The 10,174-nt window shown below is 47.2% G+C and overlaps 1 non-coding gene across 1 annotated transcript; it reads right to left on the minus strand.

Moving 5' to 3' along the window:
• Positions 1-1,076: 1,076 nt before the first annotated feature.
• Positions 1,077-1,151, minus strand: TRNAA-GGC (transfer RNA alanine (anticodon GGC)). Its single transcript has one exon. It is a non-coding gene; the product is annotated as a tRNA-Ala (tRNA).
• Positions 1,152-10,174: the final 9,023 nt, after the last annotated feature.

Below are 10,174 nucleotides of genomic sequence, written 5' to 3' on the forward strand. Positions count from 1 at the left end.
TCTTTTTCCTTTCACTGCAAACCAGATGGACGTATTCATTTCCACCCATTCGGCAGAATCTCCATTCTGTACAGAAGCAGCCGCATTCCTGTCTCTTGTTCTCAGAAACCCATTGTGAAGAAAATCTCTTGTCGGAAGGATTGGTTTCCACAGCACGGGGAGCTTTTCGTAGAGCCCGGTTCAAATCCGATGCTAGCGAATGGAAATCTTTCTATTCAGCAGGTTTTAAGATCTGTCCCTAAGCTTTTCGCTACAGACCATTGTCCCGAAAGATAAAAGCAACACAATCACGCACAGCTGGGGAGACTGGATGGCATTTTATCTGCCTTCTCGAGAGGACGACGTTTGCCCTCTGTGGCGGTGGAGCCAACTCCATCTTGGCTGCCCAGCGAGATTAATTTGTTGCGGTTTCCAGGTTGACAGAGGAGCTCTGTTTGATCAAGGCCTTTAAACATAGCTGGTGGATCCCATGCCATGGCTGTAGATTAAAGCTCGGTGCCTAGCAATGGTACAGAAGCAGTTGCAAGAAGCTTCCTCCTCAATGGCTTTTATTGTAATCTTATATCAATTTCCAAAAGAGCTGGAAATGTTATCATCTCTTGCCCGGCACCTGCGAGCAAGAAGGAGGTACTGGCAGACTTGAGAAAACCCATGCTAACTAAGCAAAGAGGCACCTTTTAAAAGTGGTGATTCTCTTTATGTTAAGCTGGGGGAGAGCAACTGGCCCTATCCATCCCCAGGACAGCATCCCTCCAGTGGCTGTTGCTGGTGTCCATCTTCTGTTTCTTTTTAGCTCATGAGCCCTTTGGGGACAGGGAGCCATCTTTATTTATTTATTCTATATCTACGTAAGCCGCTTTGAGGACTTTTGTTGAAAAGCGGTTCATGAATATTTGTTGTATTCATAACCCGCCGAGATGTTGGCTTCACAAAAATCTGCAGAAGACTTAAGGGGAGGTCCATAGTGATCTGCTTTTTCCTGAGTCAGACCATTGGTTCATCAAGTTGTCTTGCCTACACTGACTGGCAGCGGCTCTCCAAGGTTTCAGGCCGGAGTCTCTCCCAGCCCTACCTAGAGATGCTGCCAGGGATTGAACCTGGGACCTTCTGCATGCCAAGCAGATGCTCCACCACTGAGCTACAGTTCCACCTGCAAAGGTATAGGATCATAGCAAGCTTCCTTATACCAAGTCAGACCCTTGGTCCATCTAGCTCATTACTGTCTACAACAGGTCTCCAAGGTTTCAAGCAGGAATCTTTCACGATCCTACCTGGAGATGCTTCCAGAGAGTGAACCTGGGACCTTCTGCTTGCGAAACAGAGGCTCTACCACTGAACTATGGCTCCATCACCATTCTTGGTTCCATTGTAAACTATTTTCCAATTGCCACCACCATCTAGGACCAGAGGGTCTCAGGTGATAGGTAACTACGTCACAATTGTTTCAAGTCCGGTTGGGATGACAGCAAAGGCGGTTCAGTTAACACACGAAGGGAGAGCTGGATCCTAGTTTCCACACATAGATCATACCTTGATGGGCTTGGCCGAGAGGGGTTGGGAAGTGGGGATATCAGAAAACATGCCTATGACATCATCATATTTGAGAGCACCTTCTCTTTAATGAATTATTCATGAGAGCACCTTCCACCTATTAAGATCACCAGGGAAGTCCGGTTGTGGTTACCACCAGCTCGTTTGGTGGCGACCCAAAACCAAAACTTCTCTAGGGTTGCCCCAGGGTTCTGGGACACACTCCCAAACGAAATCAGAATCTACCCATCTCTGGCTGCTTTTAAGCGACTCTTGAAAACGCACTGATTTTATCAGTTTGTTTGTTTTTCATGTTTTTAAAGTTCTGCAGATGGTTATTTCAATTTGTTTTATACGATTTAAGGTGTTAATTGTTGTTGAGTTCTCATCTGCAAAGAGGGCAGTGTATAAATGTGATAAATAAGTAAACAAACTGAAATCAGGCCCTTTAGACATCGCCCACGTGCGTCAGTGCTTGGAACACAGTGAGGGGCTCTTCAGGACAGAATGTCATCTTCAGCAGTTTGCTCTGAATCAGATTGCAAAATGCTGCACTGAAATGAAATCAGGAGGACATGGAGGTCGACAGGTCAGAGTATATGTACAGCCACAACATGTCTGTTGTTGCAGCTGAAACTAATGAGGTTTATCTTGGCATCTGGCTAGTTTAGCCACCAAAATAAAAGTATAAACAGACTTTAGATGGCCTACTCCCTTTTTCAGAAACCAGCCCTGCTTAGAGCGGGAAACTTAGCAAAATAAACCTAGTCACCTCAGTCATGTGGAGCATGTCACTGCTGAGATTTCAACTGAGTTTCACTCCCAATTTCAGCACCCATAAGAGAAGGGATGAAGTTAGCTTGTATTCATGCCCACTCACTCTTTCTCTGCTCACACTGGCTGCTCACTTATGAAGATCTCGTACCCAGCACTTGAGGGAAGTAAGGATCCTACCCCATTTTTGATCATGTGGAGTGGGTTAAGAACACAGGAGCATAGGAAGCTGCCATACCAAGTCAGGCCATTGGTCTATCTAGCTCAGTATTGTCTACCCAGACTGGCAGCGGTTTCTCCAAGGTTGCAGGCAGGGATCTCTCTTAGACCTATCTTGGAGATGCCACCAGGGAGGGAATTGGGGACCTTCTCCATGCATGCAAGCAAGCAGATGATCTTCCCAGAAGCAAGGTATTTCAGCCCAGTCACACACACAAATTGTGCAAATGATGTTACACAAGAGTAAGTCCATTGGAAATAATAAGATTACTCTTGTGTGACATTTGCACCATTTTTGCATTTAGAATATGTGCAACTTGTGTTGCACAACATGTGTTGCATGGTACATCAGTTATTGGGCTGGCAACAATATCTGGATAGCCTTGCGTGGTACATCAGCTGATAAAACACTGAAACATAATAGACAGGTCGAAATCAATAAATGTCACAAAAATGAATAAGGTAAACAAAAGTTAATAGCTTCATACATCAAAAACCCTCTCTGAAATGAAACAGTCTCCTCCCAAAGCCTAAAAATGAATTATAGAAGAAGCAAGACTAGCCTCCCAAGAAGTGAGCCAGTTTCAAAGCATAGGAACATCGGAAGGTGCCTTCTACTGAGTCAGACCATTGGTCCATCTAGCTCAGTGTTGTCTACACTGACTAGTAGCATCTTTCCAAGGTTTTAGGCAGGAGTCTTTTCCTGCCCTATTTGGAGATGCTGCCTGGGAGTGAAATGGGACCCTTGACCACTAAACGACTACATGCTCACAGGCCAATCTAGTGAAATATTGTCCATATCTTCTGGAGAGGTCTGGTTACGATTGCCCCCAACTCATCTGGTGGCAGCTTAGGACCGGGCCTTCTCTGGAACTCGCTCCCTTCTGAAATAAGAGCATCTCTGTTTCTTTTCAGAAAGACCTTCAAGGCTCTCCTGTTTTCACAGGCTTTTAGTTAGAATGAATTTTAATTTTAAAAAACTTGTTTTAATAACTATTTTATTCTCTTGTTTCTATTGTGTCGTGTATTTTATTCTGTGATGTTTAAATATTTTAAATTTTGTACACCGCCTAGAGATGTACATATATCAGGCAGTATAAAATATTATAAATAAACTAACAAACAAATATTATTATAGTTCAGTATTGACTGGCAGATGCCCTCTAGAGCTTTAGACAGGGGTTTTGGAGCTTCTTCAAATAAACATGATACACAAACAAAGCAGGGTGTGAACCTGATCCAAAAGATAAACCAAAGGTATACCAAGGCAATACAAAAGATCAGGAAAAACTGTTAATATGGTCCTAGGTTAATAATATATAATTACAAAAGATACAAATATAAATGGGTAGTTTAATAATAAAAGTGCTGCATAAAATGACTTAAAACTTAACAAGGATTGTCTTTGAAAAGTCATAATGTATTAAAAGTCCTCATTCATATGCTGGTTAGGTAGTTAGTTCACGTATCATAAAAGTCCTCAGACATATGTTGACTAGATAGTGTAGTCTTGTGGTTCCAAGTGAGTTTGAGTCCTTATAGATCCTTATAAAGTCAGACGCATTTCGACTCGTAGTCTTCCTCGGTGACTTCCCATGTATTGTTCTCATGAGGACATAGTGCCTTCAGAGTCAATTTATTTTCACAATATTTCCAAGGTCCCCTTTTCACTCAGTGGCACATGTTTTTTCTAAATAGTGTGGTGTCCTTATTATAAACGTTAAAAGATCAAAGCCGTTTATCCAAATAGAGTGGCTTAAAGTTCAGACATCTTATATAGCAGGTCCTTTACCACTGAGCTAAGTAAAGACCCTCACTAAACAGTCACGCTCCAGGGTTTCAGGCAGGAGTTTCTCCCAGCCCTTCCTGGAGATGCTGCCAAGGAATGAACCTGGGACCTTCTTCATGCCAAACAGATGCTCTACCACTGAGCTACAGTTCCACCCACAGAGGTATAGGATCATAGCAAGCGTCCTTATACCATGTCAGACCCCTGGTCCATCTAGTTCAGTAATTGTCTACATTGACCAGCAGCAGCTCAATAATGTTTCGGGCAGGAGTCTCTCCTGGGTCTACCTGCATTTGTCACCAGGGAGCAAACCTGGGACCTTCTGCAGATTGTCAGGGGCATGCTGTCGGATTCCGAGGATGAGGAGGAGACAGGCAGTGTGACAGCGGAGGAGGGAGTGCAGTAACCTCAAAGGCAAGAATTTGCAGAGGCGAGTGGAACCGACTCACGGGACATTGAAAAGGAGACGGAGCCTAGTGTGACAGCTCCTGTGGAGGAGGCAGAGCCTATCTCAGCTGTAGAGAGGTGTCAGTCGAAGAGACAGGAGGAGATAAGGAGATGCACGTGCAGACCGGCTCGACTAACAAGGAGAGCTGCTGAGTCAGGGACCCATGATTGAAAGCACATGGCTTCAGCCTATTTAAGATGGCGTCGCATCAGCCGCATTGCTGGTAGCAACATTGTGCTTTGGTGAGCAACCCAGCTGTGTTCCTGCTTGTTTTGACTGTGCTTTGACTACAGACTGTTTGGACACCGTTTGTGGAATTCAACTTGGACTTGGTTTGACCGACTGGATATTGTGACAATTCAGACTGTCTTTGGTTTGGCAATTGCTTACTGCTTGCCTCTGACATTCTCCTTTTGACCCTTTGCATTCTTCACACTCCGTCTGCTGATACATAGCTCTAGATTAGCCTGTCAGGTTTACGACACAGATGCTGTACCACTGAATTATGTCCCCCTCCCCATACTAGGTTCTATTGTAAATTATTTTCTGGCTCCCACCGCCACCTAGGACTAAAGGGTCTCCGGTAACCAGGAGCCACATCATGAATGGTTCAAGTCCTGTTCAGATGATAGAAAACTGGGCTCAAACTGGGTTCAGTGAGCACATGGAGATTGTAGTTGTCTACACTGACTGGAAATGGCTTCTCCAAGGTTACAGGCAGGAGTCTTTCCCAGCCCTACTTGGAGATGCTGCCAGGGATTGAACCTGGGTCTTTCTGCATGCAATAGGGGTGGGTCCGGACCGGTCCGGAGGCCATTGTAAAGGCCTCCGGACTGTTCGGACCTGGCCAGTCCAGTCTGGGTGGAGGGGGTTCCTTTAAGGGTGGGGAGGGTTTACTTACCCCTCCCGCCGCTTTGCCCCCTCCAGCGCCCGTATTTTGTGTAGAAATTGGGGCGGCAGGATATCTCCCCGCTGCCCCTTCTTCTTCCTGAATGAAAAAGGCTGCAACAAGTCTTCTGTGCATGCGCATGCACATGCGCCCTTCAGTCTCCCCGACGCGGTGGGTAGACCGGGCCTCCGATCACCGGAGGCCCGGTCTACCTGGCCTTGTCCCGGCGGGTAGACCGGGCCTCTGGCGATCGGAGGCCCAGTCTACCCACCACGTTGGGGAGACATGAAGGGCGCGTGCGTGTGCGCATGCGCAGAAGACTTGTTGCAGCCTTTTTCATTCAGGAAGAAGAAGGGGCGGCGGGGAGATATCCTGCCGCCTCAATTTCTACACAAAATACGGGCGCTGGAGGGGGCAAAGCGGCGGGAGGGGTAAGTAAACCCTCCCCGCCCTTAAAGGAACCCCCTCCACAGTGCCGGAGTGCAGCTGTGCAGTTCCGTGCACACCCTTAGCATGTAAAGCAGATACTCTTCCACTGAGCTGTGGTTCGTTTTCCCCTTGGCATGGTGGCCATTTTGGAGGCTGCCGCACCTACGCAATGGGCCTCCAAAATGGCCACCGTGCCTGGAAGAAAGGCCCGAATGGGCCGAAGAATGGCCAAATAGAATGGTTCTGGGAGGGAGGGAGGGAGGGAGGGAGGGAGGGAGGCCACCGGGGGAGAAGGGGAACCGCTGTGGATCCCACAGCTGCCTTGGAGAACCACCCCTCCCCCCAAGGTAAAAAATAATAATTTAAAAAAACCACTCATTAACCCCCCGAATGGGGTGGAGGGGGTCTATCTAAGGTCGGACTGAACAGGGGGTGGTTTGGTTCAACCCTGAACTGTTGAATCAAATCTGTTTGTACATCCCTACTGTGGCCCCATCCCCTACTCCTGGGCTGCTTAACTTTGGCCCTCCTGCAAATGTTGGCCTACAGCTCCTATACTCTCTGACTATTGGCCACTGTGGTTGGGAATTATGAGAGTTGTCATCCAAGCCACCCTCCCCTAAGGGGGATATCTCAAAGCGCTCACATGTAGTCTCCCATCCAAATGAAAACCAAGTCAGATGCTGCTTAGCAATGGGGGCATTTCATGCTCACTACCACAAGACAGGCTCTCTCTCTCTCTCCCTCTCATCATACCTTCTCCTGTCATGCTTGCACACGAGTAGTTCTGTTGCTAAAGAGCTCAGGAAGGGTCAGGGGAAAGGACGACTGCATTGAAACAATATTTCACAACCCCATTGGCCTCATAAATCAAAGAGACCTTAATGGTTTCCTCTGACTCCTTTATAATGCACACCAAAGAGTCTCGCGTCTCAGGCAAGCAAATAAACGTGGCTCATTCTGTCCACGGAGGCAAATTGCAATTAATTTCCCATGCTGAGAGGCAGGGTCAGGGGTCACGAAAAGCGGTCGTCTGTTTGGGCCGAGTTAACACCGCTTCCCTGTGTACCAGATGAAGCGCAGGATATCGTTGCCATCCGGAGTCAGAGCGAGACCTGTGAAGAAGAGCGATGCGGAGGTCGCAGGTCTGGCTCTGACTTGCAACAGCCGAGATATTCATTGTGAATGTCGAAATGTGATCTGATTGGTGGCTTGCCCTCAGATCTCCTAGTTTCCATTGTTAAAAAGAGAGAGTTTATTTGTGACCAAAGAAAAGACCCAAAGTAGTGGGGAAGCTAGTGGACCAACTATGGAGGAATTAGGGGGGTTGAATGATCTTAAAATGGTTTGTTTTCTGTGTAATGGGAAAGAGCTGGTTGATTGGTCCCTATCTGTGCCATATCTATGAATACAAATACGAATACGACGAATATTTATATTTCGCTTTTCAACCAAAGTTCCCAAAGCGGTTTGCATAGATAGACAATAAATAAATAAAATGGCCCCCTGTCCCCAAAAGGCTCACAAACGTAAAAAGAAACATACGATAGACACCAGCAACAGCCACTGGAAGGATGCTGTGCTGGGGATGGATAGGGCCGGATGCTCTCCCCCTGCTAAACATAAAGAGAATCACCACTTTTAAAAGGTACCTCTTTGTTCAGTTAGCAGGAGGCTAACTGATCTCCAATCAAATGTCTGTGAGGGTTCTCCACTTGGGTCTTCAGGTGTTTCAGGACTATAACTCCCATCATCCCCAGGCACAATGGTCTTTGTGGCTGAAAATGATGGGAGTTATAGTCCAACAATATCTGGAGATCCAAGTTTGAGAACCTCTGGACTAGTGCCTTTCTTTCACAAAAAATAGAGCATGGGCAGAGTGGATTAGCTAAAGAGAGTTGGATTCAACCATAAATTTCAGTTGGCCCCATTTATCAGCAACAGTCCCTGTCTTCTGGTATCTGTCCCTGAGACATCACTATCCCTAGGTTGTCCCCTTCTTCTTGAGAGATGCTTCCATCTTACTCCTCACCTAATTCTCCACTCCCGTATGTGCACATGTCCACACACATGCAGAGCCTTTTCAGTGGTGGTGCCCCAGTTCTAGGATTCCCTATTCTAAAGGATTCGTTAGACCCCCACGCTTATGAGTTTCAGGTAGCAAAATGCTGCAGGCCATTGCAGCTCGGCGGTTCAGCCTCACGGTGGGGCAGCAGTGGCGGGAACGGGGTGGAGTCAGGAAGCCCACCTGGGCCTCTGGAGGCCCCACTCCATACCTTGGAGACCATGAGCCAGTGCCCCAAGGTCCAGGAGTCAGACTGCTTCTGCTCGAATGGCCTTGCAGAGAGTCCGCAGATGCTGTTGAACTGCAACTCCCATCATGCCCAGCCACAATGGCCTTCTGGAGGTTTAAGGTTGGGAACCCCTGATCTAGCAAATAGCTGGATAGGAAGCTGCCTTATACTGAGTCAGACCCTTGGTCCGTCTAGCTCAGCATTGTCTACACTGACTGGCAGCAGCTCTCCAGGTTTTCAGGCAGATGTCTCTCCCAGCCCTACCTGGAGATGCTGCCAGGGATTGAACCTGGGACCTCCTGCATGCCAAGCAGATGCGTGACCACCAAGCTGCAGCCCTAGCCCCTAAGGGGGATGTCTTCTAGTGTTCACATGCAGTCACCCATCCAAACGCAAGCCAGTGCCAACCTTGCTTAGCAAAGGGGACAGTTCGCGTTCCCTGCCTCAAGACCAGCTCTCCTCCCAGTGAAGAGAAGAGCCGGAGCAGGTGAGTTCTGTAAGCAAGCTCATGTTCCATGCCATAATTCTGGGTTTGGCCTGCGTTGATGAAAACCTGCCTGCTTTCACTTGCATTGATTTATTTAATGCAGAATGGCAAAAAGATATAAGTCACAGAGTATAAATAGTAATGTCCTCAACATAACGAAAGCTCTGTTAGGAAAGCGCATGGAAGAACATGTTGGGGGGAAACATCGTTTATCACCTTGTCAGTAAATCTGAATATTTAGGGAGGAAATGGCTATTTATATTTTTTTATGAGTTGTCATTTAAAAACAACAACAACCCAAACACTCAAAGAGGGTCAGATCCTCTCCCCCACCCCTTCTTCATGTGCAGCTTGCGAAAATACAGAAGCAAACAAAAAACAAGACCCCGTAAATATTGACTGAATCGTCAGTGTATCAGGAGCAGCTCCTAGATGTAATACAATTACTCAGTTAGACTTGCGGCTGCGGCTGCAGGAAAGTATCAAAATCTACTAGACAGCAACAGTAAATCCAGTTGCACAGCCACATATGGAAACCTGAGTGACTGGTAAACAATATGGGGGCTACAAACACCACTGCCCCATAGCGGGGCCCATATGGATCTGGTGCATTGGCAATAGGAAGAACCTGTTTGACTCATCTCTAGGTTAAGACAACAAGATCCCAGTCATAGGAATATAGGGAGCTGCCATATACTGAGTCAGGCCATTGGTGCATCTAGCTCAGTATTGTCTTCACAGACTGGCAGCGGCTTCTCCAAGGTTGCAGGTAGGAATCTCTCTTGGCCCACTCTTGGAGATGCTGCCAGGGAGGGAACTTGGAACCTAGATGCTCTTCCCAGAGCGGCTCCATCCCCATAAGGGGGAATATCTTGCAGTGCTCACACTTCTAGTCTCCCATTCATATGCAACCAGGGCAGACCCTGCTTAGCTAAGGAGACAAGTCATGCTTGCTACCACACGACCAGCTCTCCTCCCCATAAGTCCATCAGAACAAAGAAAACTGCCTTATCCCGAGTCCGACCCTTGGTCCAGCAAGCTCAGGATTGTCTACACTGACTGCCAGCAACTCTCCAAGGTTCCAGGCAGGAGTCTCTCCCAGCCCTACTTGGAGATGCTGCCAGGGATTGAACTTGAGACCTTCTGCATGCAAAGCAGATGCTCTTCCACTGAGCTATGAGCCCATCCCATGGGGACCAAGGTTAGGAAGTCATATATAAATATTTATAAGAGTAATAATCTATCTCCATGTTGCCTACACCAACCAGCCCTACCTGGAGATGATTGAACCATCTTCTGCATTCAAAAGGTGCTG

Source organism: Hemicordylus capensis, chromosome 13, assembly GCF_027244095.1.
Source record: "Hemicordylus capensis ecotype Gifberg chromosome 13, rHemCap1.1.pri, whole genome shotgun sequence".
Classification (NCBI taxonomy): Eukaryota; Metazoa; Chordata; class Lepidosauria; order Squamata; family Cordylidae; genus Hemicordylus; species Hemicordylus capensis.